The 24,491-nt window shown below is 51.7% G+C and overlaps 1 protein-coding gene across 2 annotated transcripts in view; it reads right to left on the reverse strand.

Annotated features, from left to right (window-relative positions):
- Positions 1-24,491, reverse strand: part of SYN3 (synapsin III) — a 426,161-nt gene that overhangs the window by 18,500 nt on the left and 383,170 nt on the right. The window lies entirely within an intron of this gene.

The following is a 24,491-nucleotide window of genomic DNA, read 5'->3' on the forward strand; positions in this document are numbered from 1 at the left end:
GGGAGGGCGGGAATGCAGGGAGTGTGTGCGTGTGTGTGTCTGTGTGCATGGTGCAAGCGTGTGCGTGTCTGTGTAGACGGTGTGTGTGTGTGTGTGTGTGTGTGTGTGTGTGTGTGAGCATGGTGCATGGATACAAGTGTGTATGCATATGGTGGATATAGTATGTATATATACACAATCTGTGATGTGTGGGACATTTATATGTGTGGTATGGGTAGGAGTCTTAATGTGTGTATGTACACGAGTGTGTATGGCATGTATTATGTATGTGTAGTGTGTGTATATGTGTGGTATGTATGTGTAAGTGGTGTGTGGAATATGGTATGTAAGTGTGTGGTGTATTTGGTGTGTGTGTGTGTGTGTGTGTGTGTGTTTGTGTGTGTGTGCACTTGACGAACTGAGGTTGGAGGCAGAGACCTGGGCAGATACCCGCACGGTTCACCGGGCTGAGCCAGGAATACGGGTGGTTCGGGGCATAAGGACATAGACCCAGGAGAGCCTTGAGGCTTAGCCATGGCTCTCAGCCGGAAGTCCCGGGATGCACAGTGGCTGCCCCCCTCAGCCACTCCCACCCCCACAGCACAGGGCTATGGGTGCTGGCACAGCCTGGACAGGCCAGGAGGGATGCTCTCCTGCCCCCACAACCCCTGCTGGTCCCTTCTCCCCTTCCTTCAAGGTGCTGACCTCTGACCCCCATTCTTCCATGATGATGCTCTCCCTTCCTAGCTGCCCCATCCTGCCCCAACTTGCAAAGCCATCACAGATGGACCTCGGGACCCAGAGCTGTGGGGCATTAGGGCGGCCACAGCAGAGGCGGAAGCCAAGCTTCTTGCCTGGTGCAGGATCCAAAGCCGGGCACGAAAGCTGGGCATGCAACTCAGGACTCCCCAGCCTTCCTCAGGTGCTCTTCCTCCCTCCTTCCCCTCACACTGTCCCCCCTCCTGCCATCTGTATGGCTTCTCCCTCCATGCGTGCGTGCATGTGTTCATGTGTGTGTGTGTGTGTGTGTGTGTGTGTGTGTGTGTGCAGGAGGGCTGGATACGGTTCATTGTCCTTCCTGGCTGTCCCCTCAGAGGTCTCCTTTCCAGAGTTCCAGCTTGGGACGGGAAGGTCATCTTCCACACCCTGAATGCCTGCAGTGACACGGAGCCCGGTCATGGGCAGGGCGGATATTCCACTTGAGGGAAACTGTCCGCGTGAATAAATGGTCCCAGAGAGCGATAACATCAAACGTCTCTGGAAAGTTCACTCCGGAGTCTGCTGCTTCCTGGTATGACCGCCCAGACAAAGTTGTTTATTTCATTTCATTTTATTTTATTGTTTGGAGCCACACCCAATGGGGTTCAGGGCTTACTTCTGACTCTGTGCCGAGGAATCACTCCTGGTGGGGCTCGGGGACCACCTGGGGCGCTGGGGCTAGAACCGGGGTTGGCTGTGTGTGAGGCCAATGCCTTGCCTGCTGTTCCCATTGCTCCAGCCCCCAAATTGTTTTGGTACCCCCTTCTCCCAATAGCTACACGGGGAACTCGACTGATCCGGAATATTTACAAACAACACAAGGGCTGGGAGGCAATCTCCCACAAATAATAAGCATCACTTCAGAGCAATTGTTTTCTTTCTGGCAATCACCAGCCATCAGGGACCGGCTGGAGAGACTCAGGCCATTCTGAGTTTGAAATAAACAAAACCCCAACTCTGGCTCACCAGTGGGGGCTTTTTTTTTGCTAAACAGAAACAGGTTCTAGGGGGTGAGGAGGAGGCAGAGGGGCTCTCGAGGCAGAAGCAGGACTGAGGTGTGCCCGAGCTAGTCCCGGACATGAGACTCAGGGAGGGCAGCACGGTCCGTGCCCGAGCTGAGTCTCCCCAGCCGAGGAGAGGCAAAGGGGAGTCGCCTGTCACCCCGTGGAGAACTTCCCACACTCTGTGGGTTCATGGCGTCCACCTCAGGCATGACTGGACCACCTTCTTGGGCCAAAGGAAATGCCGAGGGGTTCATTGACCAAGTCATGAGAGTAAAACAGCTCCGTAAATATTTACGTTCTACCACTTAGCAACTGCACCGGGCATGCACAGACTCCTTCTTCTTCTTCTTTTGTTTTCATTCTTAAATCACTGTGGTGACTTTCTCATGGGCTGTGTGTGCTTGCTGGGCACTGCGCAAAACCCCTCACTGCAGGGTCGAGGGGACATCATCTCTCTCATGACCCGTCCACCCCATTTTTCACCTGAGCCCTGCCATTGAGAACCCAGGGACGGCCACCATCCAGAACCCAGAGATGTGCCACTGTTGAAAGTGTCCAGCTGATGGAAGCCTGCTCCATGAGCGGAGGGGAGAAGGCAGATGGGATAGAGAAGGGATCACTAAGAAAACGATGGCTGGAGGAATCAGTTGGGATGGGAGATGCGTGCTGAGAGTAGATGATGGACCAAGCATGAGGACCTCTCAGTGTCTATGTTGCAAGCCATAATGCCCCAAAGTAGAGAGAGAGTATGGGGAATATTGTCTGCCATAGAGGCAGGGGGAATGTGGGAAAGGGGGGGTATACCCGGGATATTGGTGGTGGGGAATGTGCACTGGTGGAGGGCTGGGTGTTTGATCATTGTGAGATTGTAACCCAAACATGAAAGCTTGTAACTGTCTCATGGTGATTCAATAAAATTAAAAAAATTAAAAAAACATGTCCAGCAAAGGCCCAAGGTTGAGACAGTGGAATCACAGGGAGACTCCGTGGCTGGTCATTTGCCTGGTGTCCAGAACAGGACAAACATTGCTGGGTTTCTTATAAACTTTTAGACTGACTGTGCTGCTTTGGGGGTGTCTGGACACAGGTGCGGGGTTGGGGGGCCGGTCTGTGGACCTCCTGTGAGTCTCGCTGTCCACTCTGCAGAGAAGAACAGAAACTTCTGGGGCCATTTCCCTGTTGAGTGTCTGCCAGCAACTCATGGAAATGTAGTTCTGAGAAATGGTTGGGGGTTTGGGTTTCCAGCAGACCCAGTGAAACGTCATCATTTTTGTTATTCGTGGTGGGATTTGGGTCCACATCCCATGGTGCTCAGGGTTCTGTGCTCAGAGATCACTCCTGGCAGAGCTCCAGGGACCATATGCGGAGCTGGGGATTGAACCTGGGTTGGCTGTGTGCAAGGTGAATTGCTTTAACCCCTGTCCTATCTCTCCAGCGCCCAATAGGGGCTTTAGACCAGTCCGTCCCCGCTGGGAGCCAAGGATTGGGGTAGCGAGGATCAGCAGAAAGGCAGAACAGGCTGCTAACAGGAACTTGCTATCTGGACAACCAGCAGTGCAGAGGAGAGGCACACAGGCCAGCTCCTCATCTGCTGCCTCCGCTCTTCCTTCCAGAGGAAACAGCCCTTGAGATAAGCCCATTATTAGGATGTTTGTCCTGATATACTGAGGCCCTGGCTATATGAAAGACTATGCCATCGGATAGATTAAGAGAGTTAGGCCATGGACCAAAAATGTTGCTGTCCTTCTAGGGGCCCCTGGTTCTAAGCCATAGATAGTGACCGTGCAGGACTGTAGGTCCACGGGGCTGTCAGCCCCCTGGCCTTACACGGAGCCTCTTGTTTCTGTCTCATTTTCCTTAGTTCTTTGAGGCGGCCTGCTTCGACCCTGTTCAACAGGGGCTGGTCTCTAGCACATTCCATTGGGATAGTGCAAGCTTACATCACTGTTAATTTTTTAAAAAAATTTATTTTAACAAATCTCCATGAGATACAGTTGCAAACTTACAAATGTTCATGATTACGTTTCAGTCATACAATGATCGAGTACCCATCCCTCCGCCAGTGCCCATTCTCCACCACCAATGTTCCCAGGGTCCCTCCCGTCACCCCCACTCCTTCACACCCCCTGCCTCTGGGGCAGGCACATTCCCTTACTCTCTCTCTTCTTTTGGGGGTTATGGTTCGCAATACAGGTACTAAGCGGCCATCATGTTTGATCCATCGTCTACTTTCAGCATGACGCTTTCTGAAAGACCAACTCTATTGGAACTGGCCACACAGAGGCACTTTTGGGTGAGAAGGTGTCTGGGGAGTGGGAGAAGGCCCAGGGATCACAATAAGCAGAAGAGCCTCGAGTTCTGAGTGACAAGGCTCTGCCCTGCTCACTGTCAAGATCATGGTCCATGGGAGAGATGGACACAGGGACAGAGAAGTCAATGAGGGGGTCCTGTGTGGGGCAGCTGTGATGGGAGACCGAGGCAGAACTCCCCACTTGATCTCCGTAACGACCACAGACAGGAAGCTGGACCTCCTTCCCTTCCCTTGGCTGCTGCTCTGATAGACCAGGGGTCCTGCACTCCTTGGCTGAGGGGCTTATGGAGGAAGGGGGGGGGGCTGCACACTTTAACTGCGGTGATTGCCAGACCCTTGTACTCTGGGGGTCCTGAATAGGAGAGCCGCTGGACCCAGAACTCAGAAGGATGCATTGACTTAGGTGTATTATCCTTTTTTATTTGGGGGAGACCTCCCAAGGGGTGCCAGTGCCAGGGAATATGGCCAACCTGTCTGGGGTTCAGGGCTGGAACTTGGGAATGTGGAACTGCTTGGGTCCTGCAGTGCCAGAGGCCACCAGACCACACCCAGTGATGCTTGGGGCCAGGGAGTGAACCCAGGCCTTGACCCCAGGCCGGGGGTATGCAAGGCCTGTGCCCTGAGCACGGTACTATCTCCCTGGTCCCAGAAGACCGGTTAGAGCCACTCTCTCCTCCACTGTGGGATCCCAGGAGCCAGCATAGGCGGGCCCAGCTTCTTCTCTTTCAAATGGCACAAGGTGAATCACAGAGAGTGTGACGGAAGGGCGCCATCATACACCCTTCCAAGACATCTTACCCTTTAACATTCATCTTAACTTGGTGTTTTGGGCCACACCCGGCGGTGCTCAAGGCTTACTCTTGGCATTCAGGAATCACAGGAATCACTCCTAGTGGGCTAGGGGCAGCCTATGGAGTGCCGGGGATCAAACCCAGGTTGGCCATGTGTAAGGCAAGAGCTCTACCTGCTGTGCTATCGCTCTAGCCTCCTTACCATTTTTTTAAAAAAAAAAATTAACTTGTGAGCTAGCTACATGCTGGGAACCAGACTAAAGACGTGATGCCGATGATCTCACTTAATCTCCCAAAGCAAACCATGAGCTCTGTTGGCCATCGCGGCCCCACGCAGGCCCTCGATCTGTAAACACCATAAAACGGGAAAAACGTTCATGAGGCAATGTTTGAGGCTGTGGGAACAATCTGTGAAGGCATGGAGAGGGAGGTCCCAGGGTGGGGCCCCCCCTTCAATCCCATCCCATGACACCCAGCATCCAGACTCCCTGGCCCTTCCCTGCCTCAAGATTTTAGCACAGGCTGTCCTTTCTGGAAGCTTCCTCTCCCTTGTTCCTCTCCTGGCTCCTGCGGCTGGCGCGTCAACCCCCTTCCATTTGGTCTTTGCCTAAATGGCCCCAGCTCAGGAGCAACCTGAGAGCTCCTCCTCTCTGGGGCACCTGTTCTCCCCCTGCCTCCTGACGGGCTATGCCTGGGCCGTTCCGTGCTCCCATCTTCACCATCTGACTCTCCCACCTGACCCGTGACTTCCACGTCCACACCTGGCACAGCCCTCGCGTGCAGTAAAGCCCAGGAAAGGGAGGGAGAAAGGCTGGATGACTTCAATAGAAGGAGCAGGAGACAGGGGAGTTAGGAAGAAAGAGGCCAGGGAAATTCTTCCTCTTCTTCAAAACCTTTGCTTTGAGGGGAGGGGTTTGGGCCATACCCAGTGGGGCTCTTACTCCTGGTTCTGTGCTCAGGGATCACTCCTGGCAGTGCTCAAGGATCATATGTGATACTGGGGACTGAACTGGTATTGGCCGTATGGAAGGCAGCACCTTAACCCCTGTCCTATCCCTCTACCTCCTCCCTTCATTTTTTTTTTTGGGGGGGGTGGAGAGGCCACACCCTGCGTTACTCAGGGCTTACTCCTGGTTCTCTACTCAGGGGATAACTCCTGGTGGGACTAGGGGCACCCTAGGGGGTACTGGGGATCAAATCCCACTTGGCCATGTGCAAGACAAATGCCCTACCAGCTGTACTGTCTCTCTAGCACCATTCCTGAAATTTTTTTCTGACTATATTTAAAAGACATGATTTTACCAAGTTGTTCATACTACCGTTGTTTTGGGCATTCAATGTTCCAACATCAATCCCACCACCAGCGTGACCTTCCTTCCACCGTTGTCCCCAGTTTTCTACCTCCTTCCAAGCCTGTTCTCTTAGCAGGCACAAAATAATTTATTTGATATTTCTTGTTACCACAAAACGGCAGATGGAATGATGGAAAAATATTTCTGTAAAAGACAATTTGTGAAAATTGTTGTATCTCCCAACGCTGTTATTCAAGTTCTCTGAGGGTTCACTGCTTGCTGCTGCTTGAACCTCCTGTGTTATTGTTCTTAATAACTGACCTTAGTGGCTTTTATGCTACTTTCTCATCTAATTTGCTGTGCTCCAAGTGGGCTGTCAGTATTGTGGAATTTGGAAGCATCGTGCTATAGAATTGGGGCGATTCTTGAGATCAGTTGTGAAGCCGGGCCATTTACATGCTGGAGGGCGTGGGGTGTGGGTGGGGGGCTGCTGAGGCTTCAGCAGGGCAGCGACTCAGCCTGACCCCCTCCTAAGAAGGTCCCAGAGTTTTCAACCCAAAGACCAGTGTACCTGGGAGGTTCACTGGCCTGGTGTCTCTTCTGAGATTAGTTGCAGAGCTGTGAAACTGGGTCATTCACACACCAGAGGCTTCGAGGGTGTGGCTGCTGACCACCCATCCTTCAAGTTTTTAAATAAGGGTCACTCCTAGGAGGGCTTACCGAGGTCTGGAATAGCAGTGTTCAGACTGGTAGGATGTGGGTTCATTGGAGGGACCATCAGAACTATACCCAGAGGTGCTCAGGGGACCATGTGGTGCCAGGGTTGGGACTTCGGAACTCAAAGCTCATGCTAGGCCTGCGTGCTAGCACCTCGGGCTAGCTTCCAGCCCCGGCTCCTCGCTCACTTCAGTCACTGAAATGCAGAGAGCTGGCAGGCAGGTCTGCATGCCTTTGTGGAGGATTTGAGATGAAGACAGTGGGTCTGTCACCTGCCAGGCCTCCCAGCAACTGTGAGGTGGCCGAGGTGTCCTGCCTGGTGCAGGCCCAGTGCTAGGGTCAGGGGCCAGGGCTGAAACTTGTCCCCATTAGTTAAGTGGAGAGATAGGGGTTTAAATCCAGGTTGGGGGAACCCACAGCCTCATAATCTGTTGCTGACCCAGTCCTGGAGGGGAAAGGAGGGGTGCAGGAGTTTTCCTCTCTTCCCAAGGGTCCGTCTCCTGATCGTTGTGGTTGTTATTATTCTTATTGGCTTTTATGCCACACCCGGCAGTGCTCAGGGCTTACTCCTGGCTCTGTGCTCAGAGGTCACTCCTAGTGGTGCTCAGGGGACCATCGGCACGGAGGACTGAACCCCAGCTGGCTCCATGCAAGGCAAGCTTCCTTGATGTTATCTCTCTCTGACCCCCCGCCCGTTAACTACTCCTCTCCTTGCGCATCCTCATCTGGCTCTTGGGTGAGCTCAGTGGATGGTGGACGGGAGCTGGCAGGGGGCAGTGCTGGGGAGGGCACTGGGCAGGTGTCCAGTCTCTTCCTGGAAGGACCCTGGGAGGGTGAGCTTTTCCGGCCAAACTCCACAGCCAAGGTGACCCCTCCGCCCCCTCCTCTTCCCCATGATTCAGCTGCAGGGTCTCTGGGCCTGGGGTGGGGGCCCCGATGGGCCAGGGCTCAGGGCTGAGTCATGGGGCAGGCTGCCCCCAGCCAGCACCACCCACTTACCTCTGGCTGCAGAGAGACACAGGGGCCTGTGGAGGCACGTGACTCACCCACGGATAAATCAGACTTGTCTGTAGGAACACGGCCAGGCCGTGTCAGCGCCCTCTCACGACTCAGGGGCCCCTTCCCAGTTCCTCGTAATTCATTCATGCGCTACGTTCCATTAGGTCCTCATGCCACACAGGAAAGTACCGTGGTGGCCGGTGACAGGGCTCCACAGGCTAGGCAGGCAGGAGCCCTGGATTCCCTCCCTGATACCTGGAACACTGCTGGGAGTGAGACCCTAGGTGGGTCCCCCAAAACAAGCCTGAAAAGACAGAAGCCTTGTCAGCTTGTATACGTGGCTGCAGGACACGGAACTGAGACCCCGGAGTGGTGATAACTCCACCGCCAAGTCACTGAGCTGTCACTAGCCTGGCAGGCATTGGCTGAGTTCAGGCTCAAGGGTGCCTGGTGGGCCAGGGAGCGTCAGCAAACACATGCAAATATGGCTCCCTTGGCAAGACACGATGTCAGGAGGAAGAAACCGCACAGAGGGGGAGATGCTGGCAGGGCGGGTTGGGATATCCCAATCTTCCCAGGTGACCGGGAGCGAGACCCATAACACAGAGGAAAGAGTCACCAACTCTGCTTCCTGGACAGTCATTCTTCAGGTCGGGATCCGAGGGGGTCCTTGGTTGTTGGTGGGTGTTGGGTGGGTATGTGTGCCCAATTCTGTCTGCATGCCTACATTCATCAATTGTCTTTTTTGGCTTTTTGGGTCACACCTGGCAATGCACAGAGGTTACTCCTGGCTCTGCACTCAGGAATTACTCCTGGTGGTGCTTGGGGGATCATATGGGATGCTGGGAATCGAACCCGTGTCAGCCGCTGCTCAGGGAATCATATGGGATGCTGGGAATCAAATCCAGGTCGGCCGCGTGCAAGGCAAACATCTTACCTGCTGTACTATCGCTCCAGCCCCCGTCCCATTCTTTTGTCTTTCTCTCTCTCTTCTCGTTTTTGGCCCACACCGAATGGTGTGCAGGGCTTACTCCTGCCTATGTGCTCAGGAATCCCTCCTGGCCAATTCAGGGGGCCGTGTGGGGTGCTGGAAAGGAACCTGGGTCAGCTGGGTGCAAGGTAAGTGCCCTCCCTGCTGTACTCCCTCTCCCTTCCCTTTACTCACTCTTTCTCTTGACTATTCACATAAAGATAAACAGGCTTCCAAAGGAGCTGTCCCCTCTGGGCCCCACCCAGAAGATATCCCTAATCTACCACTGGTTGGTGGGTGGGCCCCACACCCGGTGGGGTGCTCGGGGTTTACTCTTAACTCAGTGCTCAAGCTCAGAACCAGGCCCTGACAGGAGGAATCACACGTGGTGCAGGGCATTGAACAAAGGCCAGGGCCTGCCCTTCTGCATTATCTCCCCGCTGTCCCATCGCTCTCCAGCCCTTCCCCAACGGCAGTTTCAACCCCTCCCCAAGTGAATCCTTATCCTGTTATTATTGAGGATGGCTTGTGCTTGGTGGCCAGGGACTTGCAGTTTTAGAGCACAGATGCCCCCTGTGTGTACATCAGAGCCCAGCCCCAATTAGCACCCTAATCCTCCAGCATTTGTGTCCTGCCCCATCAAGCTAGTACCTGCTACCTCATTCTTTTATTTATTTATTTATTTAATTTAATTTAATTTTATTTTTGGCCACACCCGACAATGCACAGGAGCTACTCCTGGCTCTGCACTCAGGAATTATTCCTGGTGGTGCTCAGGGGACCATATGGGATGCTGGGAATCAAACCCGGGTTGGCTACGTGCAAGGCAAACACCCTACCCGCTGTGCTATGGTTCTACCTCATTCTTTTCCCTCCTGCAACCACTGTATTTTTCAGAGTTTAGATATTAAATTGCAGAGAGTCTCTTGCCCTCCCGCCCGCCCCCCCCCCCCGCCCAGTGCCTGGCTGTCTTCCCCGGGGCCCCTTGGAGGGGGTGGGCTTCAGTTTCCCTCCCCACCCCGAGCAGAGCTCCCATGGCCGAAGACCTCCAGAGCCCAGCCACAGCCATGCTCAAGGCCCCTCTCCACATGTTCGGATGAGCCTCACACATGAAGGAACCGGCAGAGGAACCCAGGTGTGTAGGACCCGGGGCTGAGACCTCCAAGCCTGCTTGGATCGGGACTGGGCCTCTTTCACCCAGATCCCCCAAAGTCCCTAGGTGTGTAGCTAGGCGGTCACACCTAGGGACTGCTCCCGGCGCCAGGTAATCCCACCAACGGCCAACATCCAGAGACTATAAAACCAAGCTCCCGAAGCATTTTATGGCCTAGTTCTCCCTCTGGGAGAGCCTGGCAAGCTACTGAGAGTTTTCTGCCCACATAGGAGAGCCTGGAAAACTCCCCATGGCATATTTATATGCCAAAAGCAGTAACAATGATGGGTCTCATTCCCCTGACCCTGAATAAGCCTTCAATGTGGCACCATTGGAAAGGATGAGTAAAGAGAAGCATTTAAAATCTCAGGGCTAGGACGCATGGAGATGTTACTGAGACAGCTCGAGAAATTTGATGATCAACAAGATGATGATGATGATGATGATGATGATGATGATGATGATGATAGATATTAAATTAGTTGGGGGGATCTTTCCCAGCAGTCCTTGGGAGCCCAGGGCCTCACCCTGGGTATCTGGCCCAGGTGTGCGGGATGGATGGTGTTTGGACCTGCAGATGCGATGGTCACAGTGGTGGGGGCCATCAGGCCTCAACTGGTCATATTCTGGGATAGCATGTGGCACGGGGCGTGTGTTCCACCCTTTGAGCCATCTCCCTGGCCTCTGGGAGTCATTTTCAGTGGGATCTTGAATTCATCAACCAGGAGTTTCTTTGATCAGCACCAGTGAGAGCAGCTGTAGGGAAAGGTCCCTGCCTTCCCCTGAGGAAGAGTTTTCTCAAAACACGTTTTTGTCTTTGTGGAGTGCTTGGGATTGAAGTTAGGGTCCCACTTTACCACGGAGCCACAAGCCTGGCCTCAAATAGTTTCATTTCGCCTTGTGCCACCCTCCTTCTGTCTGGGAAATGTTTTGTTTGGTGCAAGGCCTGGGAGAAGCTTCTATTGAATGGCTGAGGGTGGTCACGGGTATGGTTCAGAAAGCATCAGATCTTTGCACTCGTGAATTTGTGTTTTTCTTTAGCATTTTAGGTGAGGCACTCAGATTTTTAGATTCCTCACTCTCACCACACCCCAGGGTCCCCCCATCCTGCACCCCACCCTCAGCCCTCCACCTGGCTGAGTTTCTGGAAAGTTATTGTGGGAGTTGGCTGGCCTTGGATATTTCTGCCTGTGATTGGATCATCGGACAAGGAAAATGCCCCAGTTCTGTCCAAGAAACAACTTTCTTGTCTTCTCACACCTAATTCTGGGAAGCATTTATACAGTGTTTTTTCATAGGAGACCCAGTAGATGAGGAACAAATAGACTCCATCCTAGTGGGCTAAATATTTTTTTAAAGACTGAGGTTTTACTTAAAACAGACATATTCATTTAAAATCTTTCTCTGCAGATATTAAAGGCAAGTTCATTGAGTTTCCTGAAGAAACACTTTCAGCTATGGCCCTAATCCTGTGATAACAGTTCATTTTGGGGAACAATGCACGCCATAACATGTGTAAAAGGGAATGTCTAAAAGAACCAACATTAAATTGACAAGTGTTGACCCTTAAGATGTGACAGTGACTAAGAGTGAAAGGTCAGGGGAAACAAACTTCGTCTATTGCATTTGCAGTTTACAGCACAGGCATATTCTCTTTTTTTTTCTTTTTGGGTCACAACCGGCAATTCACAGGGGTTACTCCTCTCTCTGCACTCAGGGGATCATATGGGATGCTGGGAATCGAACCCGGTTTGGCCGCGTGCAAGCAAACGTTCTACCTGCTGTGCTATTGCTCCAGTCCCAGGCATATTCTTATATGATCAAAAATATTTAAAGATGAATACATTTGATTGGTCGATTGATCAATCAATCAATTGGGTTTCCGGGCCACACTAGCTGTGCTCAGGGTTACACTGTGCTCCAGGATTGCTTCTGGAGGGCTTTGGGGGGTATTTGGTACTGGAAATTGAACTGGGTTGGGCCACGATGTGCAAGGCAAATGTACTATCTCTCCAGCCCAAAGGTGAATACATTGTAAAAGAAAAAAAAATATTTGAGACCTATAGATTGATTTCTCTTCTTTTCTTTTTTTTTGCTTTTTGGGTCACACCCGGCAATGCACAGGGGTTACTCCTGGCTCTGCACTCAGGAATTACCCTTGGCAGTGCTCAGGGGACCATATGGGATGCTGGGATTCAAACCCGGGTTGGCCGCGTGCAAGGCGAACGCCCTACTCACTGTGCTATCGCTACAGCCCCTATAGATTGATTTCTAAGAAGAGTATAGATTAATATCACTTCTCACCTTGGTCTGACAACAAGAAACCTACCAAGTCTTTTTTCCCTCTCATGATCTAGAGCAGAGGAATTCAGAACTTAGCATTTGAAGGCCAAAATTATTATCCACACCACATAATTATAAAACGAACTTGTTAGAAAGAAGAAAACATGTATCTCAGCCCTGCTGTGAGCTTGCAGCTGAGTTGGGAGCAACACAAACTTCTCTATCACCGCCATAGCAGTCCTCAGTGGTTGCTGCTCCCATGTTCTACTTCAAAACAGAGACTGATCTCAGAGAAACCACTGGGACGAGATGCAGCGAAGCCAGGATTCCAGCCCAGATCTGGCTCCAAAATCAGATGACTTCTTTGGGGCAGTTGTGCTGATTTTTTAAATTTTATTTTATTTTATTTTATTTTATTTTATTTTATTTTATTTTATTTTATTGCCTTTTTGGGTCATACCTGGCAATGCACAGGGGTTACTCCTGGCTCTGCACTCGGGAATTTCTCCTGGAAGTGCTCGGGGAGCTAAATGGAATGCTGGGAATTGAACCCGGGTCGGCTACATGCAAGGCAAAGGCCCTACCCGCTGTGCTATCGCTCCAGCCCAGCTGTGCTGATTTTAGAGGCTGTGTCCAGGTGTGCCCAGGCTGGCCACGAACCTCCTTCTAACTCCTGCTCACCTTTTTGGAATAAGTCTGTGGCTCTGGGGACGGAGCACAGGGCAGCAGGCTCCTCCCAGAGCTCAGAGGCTGGTCTTCTCCTCACCCGCTCCTACCCCTGAGAAATCTCCCCGCACGGGGCTCTGAGAACTTGGGCTTCCTTCGGACAAGGCCCCATCAAGGTTGAGATTAGATTCCAGCCATCACCTGCCTTGTTTGTGGGAATTTCAGGGATGATTCCGGCACTGAATTGTTCCCCCGCTAGAGCACTGCTGGGAATCAGTCTTGATCTCTTGCTAGCTGCGTGACCTTGGAAAATTTCTTCCCTTTCTAAAACCTTGCTCTTCACATCTGTAAAATGGGGTTGAAGGTCACATGTGCCTCACAGTGGTTTGACTGCCAACTCTGTCCAACAATTGGAATAGCACCCTGCTCAGAGGTGCCGAAGTTTGTGCTTGATCTCTGAGCACCTTCATGGAGAAAGTGTCTGGAGATTTTGTGACACGTGATTCATACAATGTAATTCACGTGCTTTCCCTCCCTTTCGGGTCTGGGTGACTAACATTTCCTGGGCCTGGAGACCTCTCTTCTAGCAGTCTATGCAGTGTTTTTCACAGGGTGGGGGCGGTACCGAGGGACAGGTGGGTATTCATCTACCCACCAACCCTTGCTCATATGCAGACTCTAAAGCCCATTAAATACGGCGTTTGCCTGCCCTCCCTCCACACTCTGCCCCTCGAGGGAGGGCTGAGAAACTGCTGACTTTTCTGAAGGATTTGGCTGGTGTCTGTTCACAGGTGGGCAATGGAGGGAGAGACTGAATGTGGGAGTCTGGCTGGAAAGTGGAGAGATTCGCATCTAGCTGCCTCTCTTGTGAAACAGAGCCATACTGTAGGCTGCTGGAAACAGTTTTCAAGAACAATAAAGAAGTGTGTGTGTGTGTGTGTGTGTGTGTGTGTGTGTGTGTGTCCCCTTCCACTCTCACCAAAGTGCTGTGCTGAGGTCTGGAAAAACTGGAGGGGATTCTTTTTATTTTTGGTTTTTGGGTCACATCGGTGGTGCTTGGGGGTTGCTTCTGGCAATGCTGAGGGACCATGCAGTGCCAGGGGCTGAACGAGGGTCCCTCAGGCAAGGCATGTACTCCAGCCCTTGGAGCAATCTCACCATCCTGGAGGGTTTTACTTGGAAGTTAAAAATGTGGTTTTGATTTTGGGATTTTATGGGCCTCTCTCCCCTGCAGATCAACCTTGTAGTAGGGGGCTGGGGGTGAGAGAGGGTGAGGGAGGTGAGAGGGTGGGGGACTCAGGAAGGGGAGGACAGCATACAGAGACTGCTGAGAGTATATGCGGGCTCTTCCACTCACAATGAGTCTACATTGGTAAAAATAACAACTTTGAACATTAGTCTCTGAGAGGGCCTGGTCAGGCATCTGGTCAACCCCGTTGTTTTGCAGCCAGGGCAGCTGATGACAAGAAGGGGCAGGTTCCTTATAAATCAAGTTTGGTGACTGGTGCCCAGTCTCCTCAGAACCAGGGTGCCGATGGAAAGAAGTCATGGTGGGCTGCATGGCAGGGGAGGAACCCGGGTGACTTGGAAGGTACACAAGTGAACCTTCACGTTTTCACAGTTGCTGCAGTGTGAAGTAGGAGTTACCTGCCCTGTGAAACTCATGATCTATGATAGCGATATAAAATGACATTTAATAACACATTGGTGAAAGCAAAGGCAGTGTGTGTGTCTGTGTGTGTGTGTGTGTATGCATGCATGTGCATTTGTGGGGCATTTTAAGAATGTTCAATAAGGGGCTGGAGCAATAGCACAGAGGGTAGGGTGTTTGCCTTGCATGTGGCCAACCTGGGTTTGATTCCCAGCATCCCATATGGTCCCCCGAGCACCTCCCTGAGTAATTTAGTAATTCCTGAGTGCATAGCCAGGAGTAACCTCTGTGCATTGCTGGGTGTGACCCAAAAAGCAAAAGAGAGAAAAAAAAAGAAAACAAACAAAAAGAATGATCAATAAATAACAAGGAGAAGTGATTGTAGGGTTATTTATATAAACCAGACTACCCCTCTTGAAGGTCTGTGTTGCTGTGGGGGGATGGTTAGGGCCTCTCCTAGAACATGGCCCTTTTTAGTCTGAGTAGACCCAGGAGCCTGCGCCTTGCCCTCTACCCTTCACCTCATGCTCTCATCCTACTTCTTTTTCCCCTCTTTCCTCTCTGACCATAGTCTTCCTTCTGATCTCCAATGCCCGGAGTAACCAATGGCCCTGGTGAATCTGGGAGCTCTCTCCATCTCACACAATGGGGTTCCTGCAGGCCCTGGACACGGGGCACGGAGTCTTGGAGCCCCTTTCTCGTGCCGTCTCCAGGAACTTTTCAGCCTAGCTCATCTAACTACTTTCCTCCCAGAGCTGCTACCCTGGGAGTCAACTCAGCCAAGTAAATGAAGGGGCTTCTAGGGGCAGCTCAGTCACCAGCAATGTCCCCCTCAGCTATGGTCTGTGACAGGCGTATGAGGAGGGGGGCATCTATACCACCCCCATCACCGTCAAAGCAGAGAGCACGGGGTCACTATAGTGACACGGCTTTGTGTCCCCAAGACACAGTTGTCTTTAGGATTCCTTCTTGCCACTGTGCCTTCCAGAAGCTTTGGAACACGTACAGTGACCAGTATGCAGGGTAGCAGTGTCACAGCCAGCACTTCCCCACCCTGTGCTCTCACCCCTGTAGACTGAGCTCTTCCACTCTCCATGGTTTGGCCTTTCAGTGTGGGTCTGTATTCCCTTACAGGAGGCAGTCTTCTGGTTTCCTTCCATGGTGACAAGCCCCTGAGACTCCTCCACACCATTCTGTGTTTGTTCGTTTGTGCCCTGAATAAACTCCTGGCATGACTTCTTACTCCATCCTGCCTTGGTTCCTGCCAGGGCTCCAAACCCTGCTTTCTTCTCTGCTCAGTGATGTTCTCTTCCTGCTGGGCACTGTGGGCTGAGTCCTCCAGTCACCCCCAGCCACTAACTTCTGAGTTCTCTTGTGCCCACACTTTGCCTTAGACCCACCAGTGGGTCTTGTGCTCACCCCCTTATCTCCTCTTGATCTTATTCCAGAAGAGAAAGTTGAAATCTGGGAGGGCAACATGAGATGTGACTCTGACCCCCAACCTTTGCTGGGTCTCACCCCCTCTTCCAGTCCTCTCTTCCCTTCAGCACACTTTATTATTAGTTTTTTTTTCTTTTTGGGTCACACTCGGCATTGCACAGGGGTTACTCCTGGCTCATGCACTCAGGAATTACTCCTGGCGGTACTCAGGGGACCATATGGGATGCTGGGAATCAAACCTGGGTTGGCCTCATGCAAGGCAAATGTCCTACGTGCTGTACTACCACTCCGGCCCCTATTATTAGTTTTATGTATGTTGTCAGTAGATAAGGAGAGATCCAAGAGATTGTGTGGGAGTGAAGGCCATTGCTGTGTATGTGGTCAACACCAGTTCTATCTCTTGCACTGCATACAATCCCCCGAGCACCACTGGGTGTGGCCCAAAGCCAAAGTACTGAAAACATACATAAAACTAGCCCTCAGCAAAGATTTCCTGAAGAGATGTAGCAGTGACTCCACACGCACATCCCACAACTGCTCTGTGAGCTCATTTATTGGCCCAACTTTACAGACGCACAATTCAATCTCAGAAATCAACTAGGGCAAAAATTCTCAGATGCACTGGTCTCCCACCTGAAAACTGGGGCACTCTCGGGAAGGGTTGGGGCGAGTCTCCTCTCTGCTGAAGGCTGCAAGCCACACTCACACCCCCACAGCTGCTGCTGTGCCAACAGCCCGACTCCACCGTCTCATAACCAGCTCTGCAGAATGCCAAACTGCTAAACATTTCAGGTACCCGGTCTCTAGGCTGAGAACTCTAGGGTCTTCTTACAGTGGAGGGTGGACAGTCTTCCCCACGTACCAGTACTTCCGGAAGAAGCCCTGGTAGCCACACCCACATTCCACACCTGCCTCCATGGAGGCTCACTGTGCAGTTAAATATTCTGGAGTTTCTGGAGTATGTGGCTGCTACCGCAACACAGAGCGTGATACCTCCAAGTTCTTACAATACTGGCATCCCAAATCAGATGGGAAAGTAACACAGAAGCCAACTAGCTCCAATAAACAGAAACATTAACATTAAAACCGAAGGCTCGACTAGCAACCACAGCTTAGTAAGCCCTCAGACAAGGACTTAATGTTCCCATGGTGAAATATAACCATTTTAACAAATTTTTATTTTACTGAAGTATTTTTGGATAACTCCATCAGCCATTTAGTTGTAACAAGCAATATAAAATAAATTATTTTGTGCCTGCTAATGGGATATGCTCTTGGTGGGTGGCTGGGAAAGTGGGGATAATGGTGAAGGGAGGGTCACGCTGTTGGTGGGATTGGTGTTAGAACATTGAATGCCTGTAAAGTGAACAACTTTGTAAACCACAGGGTTTAAATAAAGGGGGGGAAATAAAAAAAATTAAAAAGAAAAGAACTGTAAAAGGCAATAGACTGTGGTTTCCAGTAAACCAATGTTTTTCAAGATCTGGGTTGGACATGGGCCATCACATCAACTGAACGGGTCCCACCCAACTTTTTAATAAATGAAATAGCCTGGAGCAAAACATAACCGAATAACATGTAAGACAACAGCAGTGTTATCTTAAACTTATCTCCAGTTTGTATTTAATACCTGGAAGTCAGGAGGCAAGGCAAGTCTACTCCTTGTTGTTGTAGTAATAATTATTATTTAGTTTTTGGGTCACATGCATTGGTGCTCAGGGGTTACTCCTGGCTCTGCACTCAGGCATTACTCGACGATACTTGGGGGTCTGTCTATATGGGATGCCAGGGATCAAACCCAGGTAGGGTGTTTGCAAGGCAAACACCTTACCCACTATTCTATCTCTCCAGCCCTGCTTTATTATAGTTTGACTAAAACATTTTTTTTTTTTAATTTTTATTAAATCACCATGTGGAAAGTTACAAAGTTCTCAGGCTTATATGTCAGTTATACAATATTCAAACACCCATCCCTTCACCAGTGCCCAAATTCCACCACCAGAAACCCCAGTTTACCCGCCGCCCCCACCCCAACCCCCTACTGTATAACTAATGAATTTCACTTCATTTTTTCTTTACCTTGATTACATTCCATAATTCAACACAAAACTCACTATAGTTGACATAACTCTCTCTCTCTTTTTTTCTCTTTTTCCTTTTCCATTTTTTTTTTTTAATTTTTCCCCCTCATCCCCCTTCCTGCGCCTCATAGTATGGTGTACTCCACACCACGTTGGCCAGCGTGGGGCTTTTGCTTAGCTCATAGTCCAGAGGTGGCTGTTACATTAAGAACCTTCAATATTTCAACAAAAACTTACTGTTATTATTTGGAGTTTCCCCCCCAAGTCTGACCTGTTCAAATGGAACCCTTTCACATTGATGACAATTATAAATGGTAAGTCGCGCGGACGCGGCAGCGTCCGCGCGGTTTTGGATTTCTGTATAAAGTCCTGGGAAAATTCTGCCAGAAATTATATATTTCCTCCGTTAGCCGGCGTGGGGCAAAGGCTTAATTCACAGTCTCCATACATGGGTGCAGGCACTTGCTGGAACCCCAATTCCTAAAGCTGTCTCTGGTTCCCGCTTGTTCCACATCCACCGGCTCTGCAGGGGCATGGGCGCCCGGGCCGAAAACCCGGCCGGCCGGAGCCGAGCACGGGCCCGACTAGGGCTGGCTCTGTATCCTGCGGCTGGTTCAAGTTCAAAGCACACATTTTTTTTTTTTTTTTCCGCGCCACCAAGTTCGTACCTTCTCAACGGACCCACAAAATGTCGGACACCACGCCTTCTCCCGGAGGGGAGAGAGACCAAGAAGGAAGGTTCTTTCCTCCGTTAGCCGGCGTGGGGCAAAGGCTTAATTCACAGTCTCCATACATGGGTGCAGGCACTTGCTGGAACCCCAATTCCTAAAGCTGTCTCTGGTTCCCGCTTGTTCCACATCCACCGGCTCTGCAGGGGCATGGGCGCCCGGGCCGAAAACCCGGCCGGCCGGAGCCGAGCACGGGCCCGACTAGGGCTGGCTCTGTATCCTGCGGCTGGTTCAAGTTCAAAGCACACATTTTTTTTTTTTTTTCCGCGCCACCAAGTTCGTACCTTCTCAACGGACCCACAAAATTTGACTAAAACATTTTTGGAAAAGCATTTACTTGGCCTGGAAATGGCAAAATTTATTCATTGAAGAATCTAGTGGTAAATATTCAAGACTTTGAAAGCCACAGAAACTATACAGTGCTGGCCTTGTGGTCTGAAAGCATCAAACATATACAAATGCTCAGGGCAATGTTATAATAAAACTTTAATAACAAAACTAGTGTGTGGACTAGAGTTGGCTCATGGGTGGTAGTTTGCCAAGTCCTGCTTTAGTGTTGGGCTTGAGTCTGTGTCTGTCATGTTTTTCATCACTGGAGTTTTGTTTCTTTCCCGTGTGGAGGATAGAACTCAGGGCTCCTCATTCAGAGAATGTTCTCCACCACCAGGCTCCATTCCCGGCCTCACCTCTGGGTCTTAACTTTAGTATTCCACCCCAGGGACTAGCCCACCCCTTGCAGGCCACAAATGTTCATAAAAATGTATCAAAATAGAACTTAGTCTTATGCTAATTTCCTCTCCGTAAGGAGAGTTCCTATTTCCTTTCTCTTTTACTTTGCAATCACTGTATCACTGTAGCACTGTCATCCCCTTGCTCATCGATTTGCTCGAGCAGGCACCAGTAGCGTCTCCATTGTGAGACTTGTTGTTACTGTTTTTGGAATATAGAATACGCCACAGGAAGCTCACCAGGCTCTGCCCGGCAGGCGAGATACTCTCGGTGGCTTGCTGGGCTCTCTGAGAGGGGTGGAGGAATCAAACCTGGGTCCGCTGCATGCAAGGCAAACACCCTACCCGCTGTGCTATCACTCCAGCCCACTTTGCAATAAACCTAAAAAAAAAAAAGATTTGCCAAAATATACAATAAATGTTTACTGAGCCTCTAGCTCAGAAGAAATGACCCAAGTCCATCATTAGTTGTTGAATGAATACAAGAGCTCTTGCTCTCTTGAATTCTCCAGAGCCTTTGCCCAGAAGGTGGAAACCCACAGTCCAACAGATGTCCTTGCCGCAGCCCACGGTCTGTGCTGTTCAGGGTGGACAGGGGTGGTGGGAAGTCTGTTGGGAGGGTTTGATGGACGACTTAGGGAACTGCCTAATTATCCTGCTTATCAGTGTGCTTGTTCCTTCCCCTCCATAAATCATAGCTCCTTCCGTGGCTGCAGTGCTCCGGGTCACTGGCGCTGTGGCCCATGTCTTCACAGAGTTACAGCTTGTCTGTGAGACTGAGTGGACGGGAAGGGAGGCGCCTGACAAGTGTCAGCCCCGAGTGGCTACACCTCGGCTTCCCAGGACCCCGGCCCGGCGGGGGTGGACAAGGGGGCTTCCGCTGTCCTGTGCTCTGGCCTTGAGTCTGCTCCTTACACCGGCCCAAGGGATGCCGCTGGGTTTGAGGCTGAGGATGGCTTGGAGCAGGGGTTGTAAACCTGAGGGTCCCTGCCAGCTTTTCTGCAGCCGGGAGAGCAGAAAAGATTTTACGAGGTTGGGAAAAAGTCCAAAGAAAGTAGACAGATATCCCATGACCTGCTAATGACATAAAATTAGCATTTCAGTAGCTACAAAGATACAGTTGAGAGCTAAAATCCAGGGCTTAAGGCACAGGGGTTCAATCTCTGGCACCACATGCCCCCCTCCCAGGAATCTCTAGGGATGGTCCAGGGGACTCCCCCAACATCACGCTTCTTACTCTCCACTGGTGCTCGGATACGCAGGCACAGACACCCAGACGCTCTCACGGGAGACACTCGGGCAGCCAAACCTCTCTCCGTCCCGCTGTCCTGCAGCTGCCGCCCGTACACAGAGACCCTTTGGTACCCGGTGCAGTGATTTTTTAAGAAGCCGGAGGTGTGGCTGGTGTCCTGTGCAGCCCTGCTCCAGGGGGTACCATCCCTTCGGCCTCAGCTCAGCACGGGGCCACCTCTGGTTGTGGGACCTCTCCTCTCGGGCCAGCACCCCAGGAAGACCTCAGTGGACACACAGGTTGGTCCCATGGGGGCTGGTGGAACTTTGGAGATCTCCCCCCACTTGGCATGCCAGGGGCAGCAGGAGGGATGGGGGTGACGGGTGGGCCGATGGGTCAGCCCCTCCATGGCTGCTTGGGGAAACAGGCCTCAGGGGGACGCTGCCCACCTTCAGAGGACACAACAGCCCAAACAGTCTCTGCGGCAGGTGTAGTTGTAGAACGGAGGGGGCTGCCCCACTCCCCAGCTCCCCGTGGATTAGACACAACATCCCCCCTCTGGTTCCTTTGCTTGTCTGGCCTCGGTGACACACAGTGCCAGGAGAGGTCACCAGGCAGCGCCAAGAAAAGGGAGCAGAGCAAAGCTTGCTGTCTCTGACCGTCGGTCAGCTCAAAAACATTCCATTTCCCGTGGAGGAGTGGTGGGGTTGTTGGGGATCCAGCGGGCGATTCTTTCCAGTGGCGTCTGCGCCTGAACTTCAGGATGTCACCCCCCCTCTTGCCCCCCCACCCTCCAGCCCGACAAGGTGGGCCTGGATGGTGATGAGGGGGAAGGCCTCATGGATTGACAACTGGGTGCTGGGGTGACAGTCCTGTTCCTCCTCTGCCCCGGTGGGTGTGTTTCTGTCGTGGCATCCAGCCTGGGCTGAGATCAGCGGGCGGGCCACCGGCGTGTCTTTACAAAAGATCACGCGGCTTCTGAGGTGCTTCCTGGACGGGGTCCTGCTCCATAAATCAACCCTCTGATCCTCCGGGCTGGGTGCCTGGAACTGGGGTGTGCTGACTGCACTGAGCGTTTCTGAGCAGGGAAGCGTGGGGCGAAGGAGCAGCTGCACCTGGGGGACCACCCTCTTCTTGTCCCTTACCTGTGGTGGTGGGCACGGCGGCCCCTGGGGATGGCTGCTACCTGCCTCCCTCTTCTGCATCCCCTGCTCATCTGCTGAGTGTCCCTTGACATTGAGAATTTGAGTAGGAATGACTCAAAGGTACCCAAGGACCAACGTCGGCCCGAGGAGACCCGAATCTAGCGCTCTGCACCCCCTGTTGGCCTACCCCCTGCCATTTCACATTCATGGGGAGTTTCTTGCAGTTTTGTTTGTTTTGGACATACCCGGCGATGCTCAGGGGTTACTCCTGGCCTTGCACTCGGGAATTACTTCTGGCACTGCTCAGGGGACCGTATGGGATGTTGGGGATGGAACCCAGGTTGGCTGTGTGCAAGGCAAACACCCTCCCTGCCGTATTATCGCTCCAGCCCCAGCTCCTTGCATCAACAGGCACTTTTACACACCAGCTCCTCCCCCGGACTGGGAAAGCAGGGACCTCTGGCCCAGCGCGCTGCCTTTCGGGGCGTAAATGACTTGCCCAGGTGGATCCTGCGGCTCCAGGAAGTGAGGGGCAGACAGGAGGGCCCTGGCTTCCTGAACCCGGACCAACATTCCTCCCCGCACCCCTGCCCAGCGGGGGCGTGGGAACCCTCAGAGGACGTGCCTCCAGGAGGCAGCTGAGTCTCCCCCTCGTAAAAGAGCGGGCTGGGGATACAGGGGCTCATGCTTCATATGTCCGTCAGACCAGACAGTCATAAACCACTCTTTTAGCCCATTTTTTTCCCCCCTCCGGATTGTGGCATTCGGGCACTCAAAGGAAGAAAGGGATATTTAGAATTCTTTACAGAATGTGTGCGTACACAGGCAAATGCCACACACACACACACACACACACACACACACACACACACACACACACACACACACACAATCCATTCTCATTGTTGGCGGAAGTTGGTCCCGTGGCACCGGAGCTGAATTGGAATTAGGGAATCCGGAAGCACTGCTCCTTGGGCCTCTCATCGGCCGATCCACACAGAACCTCAGCAAGGTGTGTACCAAGCACCTCTGGAAAGTGGGCTTTGATTTAGTGGCAGCCGTCTCTCTAACGAACTCGTGCCTGAGTGATACACGAACCTCAGCCTGAGGATGCTTATCCCCCCCAACATCACAACTTTCTTGCACGGGGAGCAGAGGGGCACTCAGAACCACACGTGGGGACATTAAATCAAGGAAACTGTCCAACCCAGGGGACCACCATCCTGTGAAAGACCAGACAGGCCCAGTGGGACAGGAGGACCCGAGGTGTTGGGCTGGAATGTGCTTGGCAGCCGGGGGTGCGGGCATTGGCCCCACAGGAAGCACCAGAGCAACATGATTGCTGACCTGGAGGGTCCTTGGGTGTATTTCAGGAACTGCAGGCTCCTCTGCAGGTCGTTAGACAGGAACTGAGTGTTGAAAGTAGGTAAAAAAGATATGCCTGATAACCTTTCAGTATCTGTGTTGCAAACCATAATGCCCAAATGGACACAGAGAGAGAGAGAGAGAGAGAGAGAGAGAGAGAGAGCCAGCAAGGAATAGTGCCTGCCATAGAGGTGGGGGTGTGGGAGAGTCGGAAACTGGTGATGGGAAATGTACACGGGTGACCGGACGGGTGTTGGAACATTGTATGACTGAAACCCAGTCATGAATAACAGTGTAATTGTGTATCTCACTGTGCTTCAATTAAAAAATATTTTAATTAAAATATAAATTAAAATATAAAAATACAATTAAATTAAAATATAAAAAAGATTTTTCTTCCTTTCTCATTCATGGTTTGTGTTGCATTGATTGACCAGAGCCCCGCCCCCTGCCCCCCCCCCCCCACTTCCCACACACATACATGGCCGTGGATTGTGCCCAGCACCCTGGGTAGTGCTGGGGACGGAACCCTCAGCCTCATGCTTACATGGCCAGTGCATTGTCGCTGAGCCATCCAGGACCCTGTGGTTCCTGTTCTAATCTTTGAAGTCTGCAGTGGGGTGGCCCATCTCGAAAGTCTGCCTTTCCCGCCCAGTTCAGTTATGGGGGATACTCCCCTGCTGGCCTAGGCCCAGACCCTTCCCTCTGAGGTCTTGGAGGGGGGTGTCTGACCTTCCAAATGAGGGCTGGGACTCCAGCCCGCCTAAGGGGCAAAGGAAAGGATGAGACAGGGGCAGGGTGACTCTTAGGGCAGGGCTGGCCTGTTCCCCGCCTCTGGGATGCTGCTGAGATAAACAGCTGAGTCATCAAAGTAAGTGTTTATATTTGCACTGGGGCTTTAAAATCAATTTATTAAATTTTTAAAAATAGAGGCAACAGTGGCATGCAATGCCATAAATCTCAGCTCCCTACCTGGACGGTTATATTTACCACCTGACACTGCCGAGGGCCTAGCTTCCTACAGCCTCATTCACCTCTCCCCTCTATTTTTGTCCCCACCTGTCCCTCCCCTGCTGCTAACGCCGTTCTGCTATCAGCATCCAGAGGCTTGTTTGAGTTTTGTTTAGTTCATCCGTTGGCCTAAATTCTCTGTTTTCCAGGTAGGGATGAAATAATCTGGTATTTGCTTTCCTCCCCC

Source organism: Sorex araneus, chromosome 10 (assembly GCF_027595985.1).
Source record: "Sorex araneus isolate mSorAra2 chromosome 10, mSorAra2.pri, whole genome shotgun sequence".
NCBI classification, from domain to species: domain Eukaryota; kingdom Metazoa; phylum Chordata; class Mammalia; order Eulipotyphla; family Soricidae; genus Sorex; species Sorex araneus.